Source organism: Astatotilapia calliptera, chromosome 7 (assembly GCF_964374335.1).
Source record: "Astatotilapia calliptera chromosome 7, fAstCal68.1, whole genome shotgun sequence".
Taxonomy (NCBI): Eukaryota; Metazoa; Chordata; class Actinopteri; order Cichliformes; family Cichlidae; genus Astatotilapia; species Astatotilapia calliptera.
This window is the reverse complement of record NC_137428.1, coordinates 10,437,599-10,460,408: the sequence shown is the minus strand read 5'-3', so window position 1 is coordinate 10,460,408 and position 22,810 is coordinate 10,437,599. Positions and strand designations below refer to the sequence as shown.

General features: G+C 38.7%; 1 long non-coding RNA gene across 1 annotated transcript in view; it reads right to left on the bottom strand.

Moving 5' to 3' along the window:
- LOC145429667 (uncharacterized) overlaps positions 1-20,256 on the bottom strand; it is a 42,246-nt gene extending 21,990 nt beyond the window's left edge. The window contains exons 1-2 of the long non-coding RNA XR_013909935.1: positions 20,067-20,256; positions 19,771-19,956 (exon numbers count right to left, since the gene is read on the bottom strand). This is a non-coding gene — a long non-coding RNA (uncharacterized LOC145429667). The remainder of the gene's footprint in view (positions 1-19,770; positions 19,957-20,066) is intronic.
- Between the last annotated feature and the right edge of the window lie 2,554 nt (positions 20,257-22,810).

Here is a 22,810-nt window from a genome sequence, read left to right as displayed (position 1 = left end):
TACTTTTAAGGTCAAGAACACGTCTTTGCCCAGCTATGCAACTTACACTCCAGAAGTCTCATTCAAGCCTGGTGAGATAGTTTACATTTGCTGAATGTTTACTTGTACTATTACCTGTAAAACACACCGTTTTAAAATACATGCTGTGGCTAAACTGTTAGATACACCCTTCACCCGGTTCACCCGGCTGTTGGAGAGCCTTTTTTGTGTCTACATTGATGCTTATAATACTCAGTACTGAGAAATAGCCTAATAATATTTTATGCTTTAATACTGAGGTCAGTGTACTGTGCACTGCAAAAAGTCTAGTGTAATCTTTTTTCTCTTTGTGTATGTAAGGGAGACATTAGAAACACCTCTAAATGTAACGCACCGTTTTTCTCTCCCCCTCTCATGTCTCTGGTACCTCTGTGTCTCTGGGCTTTTCCTCCACTCCCCTGCCTTCCTTTTCTTTCCATTAGTCTTGAGTCTTCAGAGAGGCGAGAGGAATAATAAAGGGAAGACGAGGAGGATAGTCCTCCGTCCCGAGGCCCGGTGCCAGCTGCTACTGCTGCAGAGACTATCCATCCAAACACAGGAAGGCGGGGATGACACTGTTTTGGAATTCAGCCCTTGATACAAACTCTGTCGGCAAGGCTGCCTCAGAAGACCCCTGGGCCGCCTGTGTGCTATATGAAGCTCTGTCCCAGTAGTGATAACATAAGTCACCCAAGCCTACGCTCTGTGAACAATGTTACCATTACAAGCATAGCCATCTCTTATCTGGTATGTACACAGATGGCAGGCAGTCTTCTTATCTTCCCTCCATTTAATGACACATTACTATATGGACTGTAGACTACAATTACGACGACAATATAAGATGAAACATAACAGTTACTTAAAAAGTGATAATGGTGTAAGAGAGGCCGAGATTTCAACTTCAGAGGCAATAATTTAAAGCTACATTCAACCACATAAAACTTCAGCACACTAAACTTCTCCTGCAGTATACTTCATAAAGTTAGTGTATCAGAGTCCGTTAAACCAAGACATGAATCTAGGCCACCTGTAAAGCACAACACATTGGAGATTAAAACATGTGGGCACCTAATACAATGTTACCCTTCAGTGTAAGTATATGCAAATAAAAGGGACACTGCACCAATGCACTTATAGTGTCTAGCAGGCAGATCTGTAGCACTTTTTTCTGGGTCCATAGAGTTTAATATGTTCACTCCATTGAGCTATCTGATCGTGCAAAGCGAAATAAACAGTTTCTCACTTAAATAACCCATCTACTGAGCAACAGGGAAGACAAACAATATCCAATCAATGCTATGGGTGGGACAGCAGCATTGTCAAGCTGTGTAACAGTAGAGGAATATTCTAGACAGCCAGTGCTGGCTTGATTTTAGCAAGTGGAGGCCAAAGAAAGTTGAAGGATGAGATAGAAGCTTTGAGATGTTCAGGTGAAAAGACGGTGGCCTGCACCATCCTTCTAGAAGAATGCAACTGTACAAAAAGAAAAAAAAAAGATTTCCAAACAACAGCTCTTGAAGTGTGCTCTGAGGCAGCTCCTTGTCACCTTCATAGTCTCGGGAAGTTATTAGACACACTTTAATCCTCATACTTCTGTTATGGAGCTAAAACAGCATCCTCCCTGTGTTTGGAACCATGCTGATTTACAAATTAGGCACTGCTTTAAAACTGGGCATCTGCCACCTGGGATACTGCTGGAGTCACAGCAACAATGCAGTGATTCCAGCTGAGAAGGAGGTTCTTTTCCCATTCTCTGTGGAATATAAATGACAAAATACATGCTTTAGCAATGTAAATAAATGTTAGACAAGTTATAGCACTCCTATCACTTGGAATTTCTGATCCTTGGGCGCAATACACCTGACAGCAGCTCTGCACAAGTGCAGGTTTATACTAACCAGTTTAACTTTATATCTTTGAAAGTTAAGAAAAAACCTTCTCCTTTTCTTCCACTCTAGAAGATTTAGATTTCTTTTCTTGGATGGCTTCTCTCATTGACTGGCTGTTGCTTCTGACCACTGATACAATATTCTTAAAATTGCCAAATAAAAATATTTAAAGAATAATACAAAATAATACCAAGAAGAAGAAGAAATACACTCATGAACATATAAAAAACCTCACCCAAATTAACATTAAAATTCAGGGAGGTCAATTAGTCTGCATTTTACTAGACAGGGTAGCTTAGGACATGTTGAATAGATGTGGGGAGAGCTGGCTCCAACAATATTGAGAACCACAACTTTAGGAGTAAATGAGGCCTCAGCAATTATCATTCATCTATGACAATGACAAGATAAACAGCAGCCTGACTGTTGTTTGTGTCTGTCGGTTTATCATGATGCATATACTACCAAAAACCTGGGTGTATAATTATGACTAACAAGGAGACAACTAAACATTAATGAAACAATGACTTCCTTTAATTAAAAAGACCTAAATTGGGAACTGGTTTTGCTCACTGGGTTGAGCAGGTGACCTATAATGCAGAGGCCCAAGTTTGAATCCACCATAGGACCATTTACCGAGTGTCTTTCTCCCTGTTTTTCTTCACTGTCTTCTCGCAATAAGGGCTGAAAAGACACCCCCCCCCCCAAAATGTTTAAGTAACTTGGATGATCTTCCATAAATTATAGTTTATTAATCACCTTTAGACAAAGCACAAAGTAAAAGTTGCATTCTTTAACAGAAACTGAACCAACACAGTGTCATGTCAGTTCAATCAAAACTAAACAGATGTGAGACGAGAAAAGAAGCTTTAGATTAGCAGTAGTAATTACAAAGAATGAGCTCTGTGCCAGAAGCAGTGTCAGCCTGTGGGAAAATGCATTCCAACATAAATTTGGAGAGCATAGTTAATCATTTGTGGTTTGGATGAACAGACTGAACAGTGTTTGTTTTGTTTTCAAAGGCCCGTGTCCATGGAACAGAATTAGTCTATAGCAATTTTAGCCTCAGCAACAACTGAAGTAAAATACTGAGACACGCGTCTGGCGTCATTTTGCAAAAGCTTCATCAGAGGAAAAAAAACCCACCACAACAAACATTCCATTTATGTCACTGTTGCAAAGATAAAGACTGAAAGCAACAAGCTTTAAAAAAGATAACAGTGTTGGGGAGATGGGCTGGGGGAGGAGGGGTATCTTTGTGCAAAAGGAGACATACTTTGTTAACGAAATATTAAATGTTATCAGATAAAAGTTTAAGTAAAAGCAAATACACACACACGCACACCACAATATATTTTGTCCGTGGTCAGACTTCAGCTGTGCTATCTTTGAAACCAGTAAGCACCAATGCTCCATATTCAGCTGCAGCACATGATCACCTCTTGACCTGCTCCTTTTTTGCAGCCAAACTCCTTAGACTCATCATTCCCAACAGATGTCCACACAAGAAAAGACTAGGAGCAATGTGTTGACCAAAGACTATGGGATGTTAATAAAACTCAGCAATGAAAGAAATAACCATAGCTAGTTAAACTCATCTTATCTCAAAGATTACAATTCACTGACATGATGTTGTGAATACACAAAAAACCCTTTAAAGCCAAGTGTTTCATGTTTGATTCATGACTTTTTCAGAGTTTTTGAGACTCTGTAAAATAAACTGCACAGAACATTTTAAACAATAAATTACAAAAGAAAAATGTCAGATGTAGCAAATATGATTCAAATTAACACAAATATATGCACAAATATATGCAAATAAACTTTTTTTTGGTCAGATGGTTCAATAAACACCTTCAAAAAAAAAAAAAACTAACTACGATTTTCTGGCAATTATTTCATGGTTCGCACTTTAAAGGGATGAGTGGGTAGCCAAAACACACAACCAATTGCAGGATACAAAGCAATGAGCAGTCTGGGTGAAAGACCCTTAGAAGAAGGAGCTGAATAATATTGAGAACCAACTATAAGCAAACTTAAGACAGGAACATGAGCTATTTAGCTGCAAATGAACTGTCAAAATAAGACAGAGGTTTGTCCAGTAGTAATGTAACTGCAGTTGGTGTCATTCTCTTAAAGGGAATAAAAATAAAAAATATCAAAAAAGAGCTGGCAGGTATAAATATACCTGGGTGGACATGAAAAATCTGTGTCTAGGAAATGCTGACAATAGTAAACACATATCCCCTAAGGCCTCTAATGACACAATACTGGAGTTCATTAAAACCTTACTGTGAGAGAATCTGTTGCCATGACAATAATCTTAAAATCAGTTATGTGAATCAATCACAGTTTTGATCTTGATTTGCAAAATTTCTTTAAAAGAATTTTTTGAAATCCAAAGGTGGGGTTTGACTGATCTCATATGACGCCGCTTACATAAAACATTGTTTAAATAACAACAGCTTTCATGTCCTGCTTACAAAACCACAGGGAAATAATATGCACATCTTAAATTCAAGTCAGGTAGCAGTTTGGAGGGATCAGTCTACAGTTTTAGGGGGAAGTCGATTAACTGGGCCACAGACCTACAAATTTCTTGAAAAGAGAGCTGAAGGGATTCCTTTGCTCCTGCTCACTCTCTCCCTTGGGTGCTTCTTTCACACTGCATAGAGAGATGTGAGGATGAGGAGAGACAAAGAAGATGAGAAGATTTCTGGGAGACAGATGAGATGAAGTGAACGCTTGACAGACATCAGCCCTGGGAACTCCTCCCGTCTGTGCTGCCATACAAAAGAAAGACAGGCAGAAAGAAAAGAAACTTGCTTTCTCTAAACTTGAGGAACACAGCCGGCAGCTTATTCTTTTCAAGTCACATTAACTGGAAAATGCTGGAGAGGGAGGCGTGATAATCTGTGACATGAGCATTTCTGGTGGTGGTGTTCAAGCTGACTAAGATCAGTTTAATTTTACCAGTATTTATTATGGATATGGAGCTATCGCCAAAACAGTATGGAAATGTTAACCTGCATACAAGGTGAGACACAGGCTGTCGTGGGCTCACAGGTAAAGACGGGACATTTAAAGAAGGTTCAATAATCCTCAGAGAACAAAACCTTCAGATGGCAAATGAGCTGCTTTGACCGATGGTTCTGTCTACCTTCCTATTTGGAACAGGTGTGGGGTAGGGATTGGAGACATAGTAAGTGTGACATATGAACACAAAAGCTGCTTGACTCATTGGTTACACACAAGCACACACACACACACACACACACACACACACACACACACACACACACACACACACTTGAAAAAAATGTAGATCCCAAGAGTGCCATGTAATTTCACATAGAACAGGCCACTGATGAACTGATGTGCAAATTGAAAAATTATCAGTTCATTCAATCACAGACATAATATAGATAAGCAAGGAAATACACTACAGCAATCAATGAGCTGCATTTCACAAGGACTTTTCCAAACCAGTCATAAATTACTTGAGGCACAGCTTCTTATATTGGACAGACTAAACAGTGTCTGTCATAATTCATCACCAAGACTAACTCTAGAATTGCTTTTTTTTTTTTTTTAAATATAATTGCAGTGGCATATGGCACTATATTAAATAAAAAAGCTAGATGTTACTATACTATTGGTAGCTGCTCTTGCTCAGGGGGTACCTGGAGGGAAGGCAGGAAATACAAGATTTAAGTGGCTAGATATAGACAGTCTTCATGCTGACAAGAGAAGTTTTCCTCTTTCTTTGATGTATGGCTTTACACAAATATGGTAATAGAGTAACAGAAAATACATGACACATAAACCAATACAGATTTGTGGCCTTGCAAGTCTTTATCAAGTTCTTTATCAACTAAAAACCAAGATATATGCTCATGAATTCCTCCTTTTTCAGCAAAAAGGCCAGAGCCGAGCCAGTTCCACTGAGTTTCATCAAACAAACGCTCAAAATCTGGCACCAGCAAAAAGACCGAGTCCAAAGTTGGGACCACTACCTCTGACGGCTATGGAAATTCTAGGATTTCTGAAACTGATGATTTCTTTTTTCTTATTGAACAGTATACCAACATCTGCTAGTAAAGCTAAAGGGATGATTCTCAAAAGACACCAATGCAGAACCTTCGACGTATCAGGTTCGCAGGAAAATGCTGATAAACTGATATGTTTAATATTTTGAACCACATTCTCTGGCATTAAATCTGATCTAATCTAAGTTTGTTGTCATAGCTTTGAGTCAGGTTTTCTCTGTTCTATCATGGGGATAAAAGAATTGGGTTTTAATATTTGGTGTTTCTGTCCGGTTCCCTTTGCAACAGAGATAACAAATGTGGCCAAAGGTTGGATCTGATATGAGGCGAACAGGAGACCGGTCTAAAAAGATTTAAAGGTAGGTACAAACCTGTTCAAAGAAAAAGCAAATCTATGCATATTGGATGAATTCTAAATTATCTGTTCGCTGAGTTGACAATCTTAACTATTAAATTGGCTCATTAGTGGTAAAACTAAATTCTTGAGAATAAAGTAAAGCTTTGAAATAATGATAATGACACGTTGAGAATGACAGTACTGAGTTAAAAGGACTATGGTATTTCATGGTAAAAGAGAAAAAGAAGTAATGTGTGTTTAGAATATTAGGTAATTGATCATTTTTATGGGTTTGAGTCCCTATTGATCATAAGGTTGGACCTGCATCGGTCAAATAGTTCTGGTGGACTTTTGGTTGTTTCAAATTATAATAAAATTACTGTAGAACAGAAGTCTGGGACTTCTAAGAAGTGCACAAGCTCAGAGGTGGAGACCTCTCGCTTTTTACAGACGTGTAAAAAGACCCTCTAGGAGGATTACTCCAGGTGGCACCTGCCAAGACTTGGGGCCTTGGTTTAAAATCGCCAGTGATTGGATCACTTTGCCATTTGGAATGGTATCTGCACTTTTTTGGGCAGCAGAGGTTGGACCTCGGGCGTTGGACACTTTTAAAAATTCAAATACGGTGTTTAGAAATCGGGCCAGGCACAGTTTGGAAATGATACTGGTTAACTGATCACAAAAAGGTTGGACCTTAGGGCTGGACGCTTATTAAATTTGTCAAAATTGGTTAGGTTCTTGTGTTGAGTTTGTCAGGGATCCATCTGTTTGTTGTAAAATTGTAAGACGTCTTTGTAATATAAAATAAGTATTTTTGGCATTTAAAAGAACTTTGCAATTTAACAGTGATTTAAAGGCTGAAAGAATGCTGAGAGTGTGTGTTGAAATGAAAGTGTGCATGTTGTGAAATCCTTTAATCATTGGTGATTCTATAAATATATTGTTGTGAACATCGCTGAACCTGTTGGTGTGTAATGTGAAAATTTATTAGAGGTTTTAATTGTTTTTCTTTCAGTTTGAGGTCGTATGCGCACTTAACAGGGTGCGGTCTACTGCCTCTTTCTGATTCTAAACAGCAGGTTTGATGAAAATAGTCTATCACAAGTATGTTTTGGGTGATTCTAAGTGTGATGAGAGGGACTTTAGCAATAGTTTGAAGGATTTCTAGCCTATGAAAATGCCCAATATGGGGCGAAGAAACCAGGACTAGGTTTTAAAGATGAAACAGGTTAACTCTATAGAGGATGTTTCCAAAGATTGACAAAATAATCTAGGACCTTCTACCAGAAAAGCTAATTGTATCTGTTTGGAGTTTACAGTGAGCACTGAGGGAAGTCAGGTTTTAAACTGGGATTGAAAGAAAATTTAACTGGGTGAAAAGGGGGTGTAGGAAGTAGATTTAGTACATTTCACAGGTGCTGTCTTAGAGTTTGATTTATTTGTTGTGGATAGAAGTAATTATGACAAAATAATAAGGAAACATTGAAAACATACAACCCGTTGAGGGGACAGATAGGGTTGGGCAATTGAAAGGTTTCGTTCTGTTTAGCATAATTACTTATGTTATACCCTAGGCCAGGGGTCGGCAACCCGCGGCTCTTTAGTCTTTATTTTGCGGCTCCGGGTAGTTTGGGAAAATAAATTAGAAGTATTTAGCTGAAGTGGTTAGGCTGCTGCCCCCGCGACCCGGCCTCGGATAAAGCGGATGAAGATGGATGGATGGATGGAGTTGTTTAACTGCCTCAGTGACCTCGCCCCCGGAAATTGGCGGTTCATTCCCCTCATCCGCAGACTCTGCTTCCTCCTCGGAAGACGTGTCAGTGGGATTAAGGAGGTCCTCAAAGTATTCCTTCCACCGCCTGACAATTTTCTCAGTCGACGTCAGCAGCGCTCCGCCGGCACTATACACAGTGCAGGTAGAGCACCGCTTTCCCCTCCTGAGACGCCTGACGGTTTGCCAGAATCTCTTCGAGGCAGTCCGAAAGTCTTTTTCCATGGCCTCTCCGAACTCCTCCCACACCCGAGTTTTTGCTTCAGCCACTGCCCGAGCCGCATTCCGCTTGGCCTGTCGATACCTGTCGGCTGCCTCCGGAGTCCCACAGGCTAACCAAGCCCGATAGGACTCCTTCTTCAGCCTGGTGGCTCCCTTCACCTCTGGTGTCCACCATTTGGTTCGGGGATTACCACCACGGCAGGCACCAACCACCTTGCGGCCGCAGCTCAATGCAGCAGCTTCGGCAATGGAGACGCTGAACATGGTCCATTCGGACTCAATGTCCCCAGTCTCCCTCGGAATGCTGTTGAAGCTCTGCCGGAGGCGTGCGTTGAAGATCTCGCGGACTGGGGCCTCTGCTAGACGTTCCCAGCACACCCTCACTACGCGTTTAGGTGCACGAGGTCTGTCCAGCGTCCTCCCCCGCCACCTGATCCAACTCACCACCAGGTGGTGATCAGTTGACAGCTCAGCCCCTCTCTTTACCCGAGTGTCCAGAACATATGGTCGCAGGTCTGGTGATACGATTACAAAATCGATCATCGACCTACGGCCTAGAGTGTCCTGGTGCCACGTGCACTTATGGACACTCTTATGTTCAAACAGGGTGTTCGTTATGGCCAAACTGTGATTAGCACAGAAGTCCAAAAACAAAGCACCGCTCGGGTTCAGATCAGGGAGGCCGTTCCTCCCAATCACGCCCCTCCAGGTCTCGCTGTCGTGACCATTGAAGTCTCCCAGCAGGACAACAGAGTCTCCAGGTGGAGCACCTTCCAGATGTTTTGACCACTATGAGTCGGGTTTTCTCTGTTCTATCATGGGGATAAAAGAATCGGGTTTTAATACTTTCCTCCAGCCATATCTAGGTTGTTTTACATGACATCTTCCTTCATTTCCTACTGATGCTGGTTCTTATTAAAAAGTCTTTTATTAGCAAACTATGCAATGGCTTTGTTTGCAACATAAGCAATGCACTATTAAGGCTAGCAATGACTTTTGTTGACCAATAAAAAGTTTAAATAAAAAGCTTTAATCACAATTAAAAGTCTTACTGGAGATTTGATCAATACCTCTAACTTACCATCAACTCAACTTGTAATGCTCTTTTGTTTTGTGTTGGCAACAAAATGCAAATACTGGGTTAAGATTTTAAGATTTCAGTTTTAATCTGTTTTGATCTTTCAGGATTTGTTCATGAATGCAGATAAAAGTCAAATCACTCCAAGCCAATTGCTGTCCAATGATTTGCCAACCCCATTTTATTATGTACATCAAATCTTAACCTGGTTCCTTTACTGAACCAATTTAAGAGATTTTCTCTCACATAGGCAAGCATACACTTGGTAGGCTACACCTTGGTCATCTGCAAATCAAATATTTAAGCTGTATAATAGTGCTTCTGAACACATTATTCTTCATTGGAAACTAGTGCATTTGTTACCAATCCCATCTGTTCTCTATCTACCAGGACTGTCACCAAAGCTTTCCTCCCAGGAAAACAAAACAGCAGTTTTACACCTCAATGCCGTGTGTCTACTTATTTATTCTGTGAACACGGCCTGTGAGTGTCTTGTGCAATTGAGCAATCCCCGTTTGTGAGTAATGCATTTGGAGAGGGGCAGAATGAGAACGAAGAGTAACCTTATTTGAGGCTATATCAACAGCATAACCTCTGTGCTAACCCAGTTCGAAGTCCCTGTGGAAAAAACAAGATACAAGAGACTGATTCATTAAAATACGTGGATAGGATTTAAGAAGAGTACGGAACCCATGCAGAAAATGAAAAAAGAAAAGAATTTCATCCAATAATAAACTGTTTTCATGCTAAAGGTATGATGTAGAGAGGAGAAGAGAAGAGAACCCAGTTAGGTTTGTGATGCTGTGTTAAAACTATGTCTGCTCCCTAGGTATATAGATTAACCTATTTGAAGCTTTTCCTGATGAGTTAATTAGACATGATTGGAAAAGGCTTCTGAGTCCTGCCACTGCAGATTTTTAATGATATGATGAAGATCATCGGCTGCAGCCTTAGAATAGGGTGTGTGAGCAGAGGAGTGATCTATAATTATATTATTTGGCTGAGCCCAAGTTCTAAAGTACCCTCGGCTCAAAGCAAAGCAAAGCTTTTGACTGCTGTGAAAGATAATCTGCTGTTTGGGCAGTGATTTCATCAAGACGGCAGTATGCTTTTTGCGTTGTTTTCTCCTCATCGTGCTTTCGTAGTCTGGTCTTGGCAGCTGAAAACTGTCCACATTTTAATGGTATATAATGATGCTTTTAGTCTACATCTTTCCTTGAAACCTTCATAAAATCCATCAGAGGGTAACCATTTCAGTTGGCTCCAGTCTACTTTTAAAAAGCCAAGAAAGAGGGAGAATGAGAGAGAGATGTAGAGGATGAGAGGGGACACTTGAGAGATTGTAAGAATCTGCCAATCTTATGAAGCTGTACTTTTTAAAGCCTAAGAGTGGAACAGATGCAAGGATGACACAAGCTGATGATGCATCTCTGCCATCATGTGCTTTATTCCCTTCACCGTCGCAACATCATACACCACACACTCTCACAGTATGACATACCTTAATGGCGTACAGCATGACACAGATTGAGACCTAGATTTTATTAGACCCGTCTCACACAGTGTGACATGCCGTCAACCTTCACTTACTTGAAGCACAGAGTTTGATGTCAGCTCTGGTCCCTTATATTATGAACACGTAATGTGATCTACGTCTATCTAAATTTTTATAATTATATTCTATGTGGCTTTAAGCACAAGTAAATACTGTGAGATGTAGCAGAAAAATCTTTTAACAACTTTATTGATTCATTTTTATTATTGTTAACTTGATTAATTCTTTATTTGTGCAGGACAAGTGCAGCAAAAAAAAAAAAAATGATGCCAAAGGCTCTACTCTATGTGTACATAGTCACAGCTTATTTCCAATGATAAATAGTTGGTGACAATTGAGACATTTTGCTGTCAATTTGATGGTAGCAACATGTCTCAAAGAAGTTGGGAGAGAGCTATGTTTACCACTGTTTAACATCCCCTCTTCTTTTAACAATAGTTTGGCAATGGAGGAGACCAGCTGCTAGACTTTTAGGAGAGGAATGTTGAAATTTCAAATGGTGAGAGGTGAGGACTTCAAACAGGCCATTTCAACACCTGGACTGATGTAAAATCTGCAATATGCAGCATGCATATTTTAGCACTGTCTTGCTAAAATATGCAAGGCCTTTCCCCGGTTCCTGTATATACTTTTCAACACCAATGGTGCCTTTCTAAATGTGCAAGCTACCATTTCCATAGCTACCCTAAGGGATGCAGACTTCTGAAATGAGATGTCCCTCACCTCTTTAGTCCAGAGGATGTTGCATCCGTGTTTCCAAGAAAGAATTTTAAATTTTGATTTATCTCAGCACAGAACAGGTTTCCACTTTGCCTCAGTCCATTTTAAATGAGCTTTGGCCTAGGGAAGATGATAGTATTTCTGGACCATGTTCACATATGACTTCTGCTTTGCATTCTCGAGCTTCAACCTACATTTGTGAATGGCACAGCAAACTGTGCAGTGAATTCCAAGACAAAATCTTGCCTTTTCATGCCTTTTTAATGCAGTACTTCCTGGGGGCCCAAAGATGACAGGTATCCATTATTGATTTTTAAGGACAGAGATTCCTCCATAGTCCCCAAATCTTTTTAATTATATTATTTACTGTAGATAACGAGATATTAAACAGTTTTTGGATTTTTACACTGAGAACAATTTCATTATTCTGAAATTGTTTCACAATTTATAGTTCTGCCAATCTTTACCTTTGCCTCTGTAAGAAGTTCTTTTCATACTAAATGATGTTACCAACCTGTTACCAATAAACTGAATTAGCTGCAAAATTTCCTATGTTTATTTTTTACTACTCTTACTTTTCCAGCCATTTATTGCCCCCAAATTATTTTTATAAATGTGTTGCTGTGATCAATTCCAAATAAGCTATTTTTTAAATGGTACATTTTCTCAGTTTAAACATTTGATCATATCAAATGTTTAAAAAGTGGGGCAGTTTTGGGCTTAATGCAATTTAACTGTGACATTGATTTGACTTAGATAGTAATTAAATGGAGCGAAGACCATTATTATCCTTCTCTGACCTTCAGTGATGATTATGTGTACTTTTGTCAGCAGTTACACAAAACATTGATTAGTAACTAGACAAACAGAGTGGAAACAAATGGACTGACACAGGCTGTGTTATCTCATTGGATGGTCTAAGCAGCTATGTGATTTCTATTGGAGAAATAATTAGAGACAAACCGCAATACCAGACAACCCTTGATGATTTGCCAAACAAAGATTAACACTAAAGTGAGAGTCGATTGATTTCCAGTAATATATATAAATACAGTAAGAGTGCAGTACCCTGCAAAGTTTAAGACCATCTTTGCTTTTATACTCAGTAGGGCTTTTTTTACACAGTTAATTCATTTAACTGTGTAAATAAAGGAATTAAGCATGTGTGATAAAGTTAAGTGGTTTACAGTGATTGGATAGAGTAAGTGTACACATGTGTATGGCAGAGAGAAAGAAATACAGTTACTGTAAGTAGTTTAAGATGATGGGATTATCTGTGTGAATTTATCCGCATGTATGAATGTGTGTATGTGCATGTGCATGTGTCTGTGTCTGTAGGTGTGTGTGTGTGTGTGTGTGTGTGTGTGTGTGTGTGTGTGTGTGTGTGTGTGTGTGTGTGTGTGTGTGTGTGTGTAAACATCTATGCTTTCAACATCAACAATGTAGTTTCAGAACCTGGAGAACTTTCACTTTACCCCCCACCATCACCTGAAATTAGCCTGATGCAAAAGGATGTGTTTCATATAGGCACATAAACTGAAGTTCACCAGAGGCCATTAGCTTGAAGGTGGTGTTTGAACTGAACACAGATCCTACAGTTTTTTAGCCTCATTAAGCACTAAATTTGCTGACACAGACAGATTTCTACCAGCACACTGCCTTAAGAAATCTTTGATGATGATGTTTTGCGGTTTAAAATTTGTTCATCTTAAAACCTTGAATTATTTGTTGGTAAACAGAAATATTCCACTCAGAGGATGGATAGGAAATCATCAGTCAACTACTAGGTGATCAAATTCATTAAAAAGTGTTGACTGAAAGAGGAGCTTTTTGTGTTTTAAAGAATGAGGCTCATTTTACTTTATTTCTAGTCATTTCCGAGCACAGCAGCAGGGAACCAGGTGAGACAAAAAAAAAGATGAAACTCAGGCTTTTTCATGAAAACAGAGTACTCTAAACCACAAAGCTTGGAAGAACAATTCCAAATGGTGTTTGCTTCCAAAATGCTCCGGTGGAAACATTAATTAGCAGAGAGATGCAAATGAACATTAAAAAGGTGGATCTTATGCAACCTCAAATCAGAATATGCAGCCTGTTAAAGACTGAGTTCCTGTGTCTAATATTTACTTATAATAATATCTGTTATTAACCTCTGTCTCTCTTCCACAGCATGTCTTTTATCCTGTCTTCCTTCTCTCACCCCAACCGGTCGCAGCAGATGGCCCCGCCCCTTCCTGAGCCTGGTTCTGCCGGAGGTTTCTTCCTGTTAAAAGGGAGTTTTTCCTTCCCACTGTTGCCAAAGTGTTTGCTCATAGGGGGTCATATGATTGTTGTGTTTTTCTCTGTATCTATGAAGTGCCTTGAGGCGACTTATGTTGTGATTTGGCGCTATATAAATAAAATTGAATTGAATTGAATTACTTTAGGTTAGTAGAGCTTATGAGTATTTTATTTTCCTTTTCTATACACTCCTGATGGAAGAGAAAGCCATTGAAAACCTAAAAAAAAGTGCCACTTGTGAAAAATTCATAATCAAGTCTAAACACTAATAAAATACTATACTGTGTTTTGAAAAAAAAAAAAAGTTAAAAAAAATACAGTTACCCAAATTTTTGGTCATAACGCACAACTAAAAACTATAAAATAATACTATTAAAAATACCGGCAACCATCAGAACTACCTCTTAGCTCCCTAGTAGAGACACCTATAGTATCAATTTCAAAATCTTACCTCGTCTTGTCCTCAAGTTATCACATTCACAAAGTTTTCAGAAAACGTCCTCTGAACTCATCTAAGATTTTTAGTAGATGCACTCATGGTATCAATTTGAAGCTCCTACTTCTCCTCCTATGTCTCCTCACATTCATAAACATGGGTGCCCACGTGGCCCGCCAGCCCTGACAACAATACCCCATCAGCCTTTTATGCCTGACGGGTAATAAAAAACAAAACTTAAAAAAATCTTACTATAAATCCATCCGGGTACTCCGGCTTCCTCCCACCGTCCAAAGACATGCAGCTTGTGGGGATAGGTTAATTGGATAATCCAAATTGTTACTAGGTGTGAATGTGCGAATTAATGTGAGTGCGAATGGTTGTCTGTCCCTGTGTGTTGGCCCTGCGACAGACTGGCGACCTGTCCAGGGTGTACCCCGCCTCTCGCCCTATGACAGCTGGGATAGGCTCCAGCACCCCCGCGACCCTGAAAAGGACAAGCGGAAGCGAATGGATGGATGGATAAATCCATCAACTATTGTTTGTAAGTGAATCCCTTTTATTATGTACTTAACACATTAACAGTACTTTTAGCAATGACACTGTCGGTGCTGATGTGGCTGGCTGGTCACAGACCCTGAGATGGCATTCAGCAGAAGGGATTTACATTTCAAATCTGTTCTTGTTATTCTGAGAATGTAGTGATGAGGAGGGAGAGAGGGCAAGTGTGTGTGTTAACACGTGGTTTAAAGGTAACAATCCTATTAGCAACTTCCTTGCTGTACACTTAAGTTTACCAGCTTAAGTGTACAGATCTCATGATCCTTGGGTAAAAACTGCACTTGTATCTTTACTTAGTTTGGAAGCGCTGCAGACTTGATCTCATTTGTAAACAGTCTGTGACTGCATTAACTAGTAGTAACTAGTCCAATAACTTGGCATAACTACTACTATAACTTGACCATTAGTGAAGCCTTTTTTGTATGGTGCACTCCATTACTCTGGTTCTAAAGTCTGTACATAATAACAATTCAATTCAATTTTATTTATATAGCGCCAAATCACAACAAAAGTCGCCTCAAGGCGCTTCATAACAACAAACCAGTGTTTGCTCTGACTGAATACATTTTCTCTGGATAGGTTGTGATGAAACACTGCAAATGGTAAAGTAACAAGTGACACATCAAGGTTTTAAGTAACAATTATTTTCATTACGTGGCACTTTGTTGGATCTCCAAGGTCACTGGGGCTTTTTCATGTTTTGTGGTGTGACATGTTTACATGTAGACCCTTTCAAATTTTATTACCACTGACACATTAAAAGCTTTGCATTGTAATAGTGGTTATTTTATTCACTTGTCAAAGGTTGTATTAACTGCATGATAGGCTTTGTGTAGATAAAGTATTGTAGCATGTACAGAACTAAAGATTAAAAGAACTACTCACAGCTTTCATTTGAAGTAAATCATTTTAAAATACAAAGTCTGCTAGTCTGTTGCACCACATGACAGGTGAAAAATGTGCCTCAAATGCAAAAATGCAATTACCAAGTACCGTGTTTTCATAGTATATGGACTTATCCCAATTCTAGGGATACATTTACTGTGCTTGCATATAAAAAATCTTTAAATATTAAATATAACTAAATATTTATAAGTCTGCTATGTACATCGGTTGTTTAGGTCTTGTTTTTTTGTGTAGCTATTTTGCTGATTGATACAGTTCTGTAAGCTTTTTTTAAACTGCACAGCCAATGATAGCACTTTAAACTTCTGCAAGCTTTCAAAGAATCTGAGGCAACAGATAGAAAGGAAAACCTTTTTACTGGTTACTCAGCTACAAACACTGCAATACTGTTAGACTCAAAAGTCAGTGAAATTCAACATCACTGTTACTAAATGATACAAAAAATTAAAAGTTTAATTAAGACATCCAAAGTGAACTACATGTTTTTATACTTTTTGTGTGCCTTTGAAGAAATACAATATAAAATTACACATGTCAAACATTTTTAACATATGGTTTCTATTAGTGTCCAATGACCCTCCAAACGACCTCAGACTCTACTGTGCCCAGTTACTGGTATTCACTGGTGTGTGGCCAAGGATACTGTCCAGTAAACTTATTTTAGTTCTTTTTGATATTTGTTATTGTGTGTGTACACTTCATGCAGTTGAGAGCTAACTAATGCCATTTTTTTTTTTTTTTTTTTTTGCCCTGGGCTTTATTTTGCCTTGTTTGGTTCCATTTTTACCCCAATCAGTTCTTCATTCTGCTAATGTAAAAGTATTTCTATAATGTTATATGTTATAAGTAATGTGTTACTGTGTACGAGGTTGTGATGGGATGATGTTGTGGCTCAGCTGCAGCGGGAAAGGTGGAGTGAAGGTTTCATAGGGCTGTGCCAGGGAGATGCTGGCTGGCACAGCTGGTGAATATTTTCTAATTCTGCCTCTCTTATTTATGCAGTACTGTGTGTGGGGACCAAGGAAGAGCAGAATGGTGAACAGCTGGCAACACTGCTGGAGTTACACTGGGTAACGTCTGAAAAGTCCCATTGTACAGTGAGAAAAGTATTAAAAGAGTGAGTGGGTGTTGGGACACTCCTGTGGCCCGAATGTGCAAGTTTTGTATTTTTAATACTATTGTTTTACCAATTACTGTAAATTACCCCACAAAGGGGTTTCTAAGAACTTTTAGAATTCCTAGTTTCTACATTAACAAGCAGAGACTTCTTCAAAGATGTTTAAAATTATGAAAGACTTCATACATGTCTTTTAAAACAAGGAAAAAAATGGGAATGTAACAATCATGCCCAATGCACAGGAGCCACATGGTGTGCGGTAACTCATACATTCATTATTAAAAACACCAATTTAAAACAAAAACAAAAAAAGCTTAAAAATTGTATCCTAAAAGAATATATAAGATGCAAGCGGGGGGTTTAGATTTATCTCGTAATATAGGAAAAAAGTTAATAAAAAAGTGGTGTCGGCAGGGTGTGGCTGAGGTTTTATGTTTCTCTGTAGTAGTGTAGTGTTCAGATACCAATGCCACTGTTAGCTTTAGGTTTTAATGCTCTGAGTGACTATCTCCGGACACCTCTGTTTAACAGTTAATTGGTTACACAATAAGAGGCCAGCCTGTAACTTTTTCACCTCTCACCACAGATTGAAAGGCTACATCCCAGCTTATACTTAAGCCCTATGTGTTCTTAGAAGACAAAGTCTTGTTGTGCTCCAATGGGCACAGTGTTTGCTGCTAAAAAAAGAACAGCGTTAAGAGTTTTTTTTTTTCTTTCTGCTTTTTTCCCTGATTGAAATCTATTATTATACATATTTTTATGTTGGAAATGTGAATGAAAATTTCTGTTCACTGCTATCAATTGTTATTACTATAATTATCCATATTATTATTAGTAGTAGTAGCAGTATATTCAGGTTATTCAAGTTTAAAACTACCAGTCCTGTAGACACTTCCACATAAGAAGTTGGGCAAAATAAATAAATAAATACCAAAATAAGACAGAATAATATAAATTTTCATCTTAAGATTTTAACATGACCCGGAATGGCTTTATGCCAACATTGCATTAAGTCAAAACTTAGTAAGTTGCACCTGTAAGTAGGGTTGTCATGATACTGAAATTTCAAACATAATACTGACACCAAGGAAAATACCCGTTACTCAATGCCATTTTTGATGCCACAGGGAAAAGAAATTACAAACAATAAAGAGGCATTAAAAAAGAAAAGAAAAACACCAGAGCAATACAAAAAATAATATAAATTTATATCATATAATTAAAAACTAATAGGACAAATATTTTAAGTTTCTCGTAGGTAGCAAAGAAAATAAAAAAAACTCACACCAGGCAGTGTTTGGTTTCTTTGTAACAACAATGATTTAAGACGTCTGAGGTAGAGCAGTGCTTTAGTGATTTGGCTCCATGTTTTCACTGCTGATCAAACAGAGTCTGTAGTGCACGTTTCCACTGTTTCTGTCTAGCTGCTGCTAAACTTTTCTTACTTTAACAGAAAGCTAATTTGTCTATTAGACAACTGATTATAGTTGTCTGAATGATGGCACTGTTGGTACTTTTACAAATGACTATTAATTCAATACAATTTTTTTGTATCAGAGTATCAATTTTTTTTGACAAATCTAGTTGCAGGACACTTTTTTTTTTAAACTATACTATAAAAAAAGCAATAGAGCTGTCAAATTTTCAGATTCAGCTCTACAATATGAAACATTTGAAAAGCTTATTTTAGACTCCAGACAATCAGTTACAGACATTTCCTTCCATTTTCTCAGTTTCATATACTGAACATATAAAAAGGTAATCATAAAAGCACATTAATCAATAATCCTTAACTGCAGTCATGTTCAAATAAAACTGAATAAAAAACCTCCACAAACTCACGTGTTTCTTTGTAAACTACTGGTGCAACTTTCTTACACAACCAGCCAGCTTCAACTATTACATACCAAAGCCACATGATATCTGACAGAGAATCTCCTGTTTCAATCTTCACTTCCTTTTCTGAGCAGGTAAAACTGTCTGTCATCTAATCTATCCTTCGCAGCGCTCCGACTGCGGTCGTCTCTTAGCAACGCCACCGGGCAAATCAATGAAGGGGAAAAGAGAGAGCCATAGAGATGAATGAGGGGTTGAGAGGACAGAAGGGGAGGTGGAGAAATGTGGACAAGGGCAAAAGGGGGTGTCAAGTGCATAAAGAAACAGAGAAGAGGAGGTGGAGTGGACATGTAGGGAAGGAGGAGATGTAGGTGGACTGGAGGAAAATAAAGGGAAGGGAAAGAGAAAGGGAAGATAGGATGAAGATAGAGGAAAAGATGCTTGAATGTCAAGCTGTACTGAAAGTCACTCTATTAAATGTCATTGTGTATCATAAAGTAGAGCAAATGTTGAACAATACTAACATGCGTTGCCTACACCCTGAGTGTATTTCTTGGAAAATTCAGAGTGCAGTTATTAAAAAAAAAAAAAAAAGGTTGCCTGCCCTGGGTATTTCCTGAATATGATCTTCATGATATAATGTAGCATATCTGACTGCAACTTTTCTCCTGGTATTGTAATAAAGTTCAACTCAAAGGAAATCAAAGCTTGAGTCAGCCAAAGTGTACGCCTATTGTTTTACTCAACTGATTCCCATCAGGCCGGTAAAAACAAACAAACAAACAAACAAAAAACCAACAACAAAAGATGAAACACTGTCAGGCAGGTCAGCAGCTACAATGAATCTCCTGCCGAGCACAGAGAAATGCAAATAGCCGATGGCCTCCGACATCAGCATCTGACACTCGATGGGAATGATGCCACAGCAAAATGAATGTTTAATCAATCTGTGATCATGTAGCTGAATGCAAATGTTGTTTTCCGAGGCTCACCTTGTTGTGCCAGTTGTTTATCTTGGTGAAATCAACAATCGGTCCTTTTCAGGCTTTCTCGCTGCTCCTGCTTTCCGTTATTTCTTGTCGCTCGTAGCATGCAGTCACGTTGTCTGAATCTAAATGTGTCCCTCACACACTCTCTGGCTAAAAGCCAAAACAAGCAACTGAATTAGACAGAGAAGGCTGAAACAAAGAAAAAAAGAAAGAAAAAGAAAAAAAAGATTAGCGGTTTATGCTTAGCTTTGCAGAAGCAACCAGATGTTGACACAGTCTTTGGTTTGGGTGGCTAATACCTGCTAACCAGCTCGCTGAATAAAAATGAGTGATGACACAGTGTCCAATACGAAGAAGAGACGGCGGACCGCTCTCCAGGACGGCCCTCAACGACGGAGGCAGGAGGAGCAGGAGGCGGTGTCGGGTTCTGTCTTCCTGGGAGGGACGGTCCCGTAGACCCCGGCGGCAACCGCTGTTACGCTAACCAGCATAAATCTACAACTTCCTGTTCCAGCTTTTCACAATTAAACACTGCGTTGGATTTTAAGGGATTATTTGGGGGATTAGCGCACATTACGGGGACTAGCTGACTTTAAGTAAAACATACATGAAAACAAATTAAAATAAAAGGTATGGAAACGTTTCTTTTAGGTTTAAGACTAGATAAAGGGTTTAGTGAGTTCCCAGGGAAGCAAAATATTTAAAAGCTGTATTATTTTTCATGAACTTCACTTTATTTATTTTTTGTTTTGTTTTGCTTTTTATGCATTTTATTTTGACTCATAAATTAAGATCAAAAACATGAAAGCTTGCTTCCGCCATTACTAAAAACCTTTTTAAAAATACATTATTTATTTGTGTCTATAACTCAAAATTTCATGTTATTATCTCAAAAGTTGGGCTTTTCTCCATTTCATTTTAAGTTAGTTAGACAAAACTTTGGATGGGTGGTTAAGAAAAGAAGAAGCTGTTTTTATTTGATTTGATTTTTTCAGAAACAAGTTTGCAAAATAATTGCATGTTTATGTCCTCATGTTCTTTTTCTCTTACTATCTCATATACCATTTCTTACTTTATTTGTATTGAATTTACTAATTTTACCATTAGGACCACCCCACCTACTAATCCCACTTTTCCCCTTGAAGCGAGATTCCCGTTTTCTACGCACAAGGGATATGAAGCACATCTTATCAAGGGCTAAATATAGCTCGATTGCATCTCAAGTGTTCCAGACAAGTAAATAAAAACAGCTCTGTGTCACGTGAACCATAAGATTTTTTAAAAATGCTGTTCCTAAGTGAAAAACAATGTTGCCACACAACAGAAAGTATTGTTTCTACAAAATGGAAGAACAGCCCAAATAGTCTTTCTAAAAAGACTTTGAACTTAGATCAGCAAACCTGGGTTTGCAGCATAGATTTATTAATTACTTCACTGTAGTTGTCACATGCTGAGCCATCCAATGAGACAAATTAGACCTTTTGTGGGTCGCGTCTGTCCCCTGGGCCCTTTGTTTGACACCCCTGTTACCCTACCTCCCATAAATCACGTTGTTCTATAAGTAGCTTATATACGCTGCGCTTTCCATGTCCAGTGAAGTTTTCATAACTGACCCCTTATTTCTTGTAGGTCCCTCCTGAGAACTGTCAACAACAACAAAAAACGTTAGTACCCAGGGATGAAAATGTTGTGTATCAAAAAGAAACCTAACGGGCAGATGATATAGGTAGATATTTCCTCTGTTTTTATAGGTAGTAGCAGCATAGGATTTCATTGTAACATTGAAATGTTTACTTTAAAGTTTGAAGGTAGCTCAATCAAATGTAAGATGTCATTCTCACAAAAAAACAATAATATGCTTTACTATTTTTTCCAATTTTTTTCTAAAATAGCACATTTGGAAATTCGTGCATGGTGGTCTGATATATTTGTTAAGCAATATATAACAAAAATGCGATTGTTTGGTGTTCTTGCATTCCCAATAACACACACACACACACACACACACACACACACACACCTCTATCTATCTATCACAATCACACCACCACCAGGTTGAGTCCAGCACTTCTACAATAAAAGACTGCATTTTTTTCAACCCCTATAATGTCATGCCTGAACAGTGGTGGCTTTAAGTGATGTATCAACTCAAACATGCATCCACAGTCTATGTTATATAAGTACGATCATCGGTGGTGACGGTTGGCGCCGCTTTGGAAGCAGAAACAGTTGACTTGAAATCCTTTAGTGTCTCCTTGTGGCGGGACTCTTATACTGCACTGTAAAATGTAGAGCAATGTCAAGTGTATGCTAGAAAGTGATACATTAACATTTCTGGGGTCACCATGAAGAGCTCACTTCCTTTCTTGCTCAGTGTGTAAAATGTGGTACTTAATGGATTGAAAAGAAAAAAGATGACACCCTTGTAGTTCACACAAGTGGCGATGAGTTATAATTTGTAAGGTTTGAGCCATCATAAATTTTAAAACAGGAAAGTATACTATTTATACACACACACACACACACACACACACACACACACACACCATATATTAAGTCAAAGCTAATATAGCTGCTCATATATAGGTAATTTGAAGAACTACCTACACCAATGAGTAGACTTCCCAGAATGGAAACAGCACTCTTTGTGAGGTTGGAGAAAACACTCAAGTTGTTAAGAACTCTGACTGAGAAGAATCCGCCTGTGTACAGCAGCAGGCTGCCTTCCTAGAATTTGGATATCCCCCGTGCGCTCGTCTCTGCATTATGTGCATTACCTCTCTTGGAAAATTAAAACCACAGCAGCTTTTTATAGCTTTTTTCATTCACTATCAGCTTACACCAAAAGTCTACTCTGAAGAAGATTATTCAAAACATGCAACACAGTCACCAATCCCAGCAAATCCACCCCTAAGTCAGACTGTACAATACAGAAAATAAAAGAGCTACAGCTCAGACTCTACAGGCTTCAGTTAGCATGTTAAATGTGAAAGTTCAGTTAGAAAAAGACTGAACAAAAACGGCCTGAGTTTAGCAATTAACC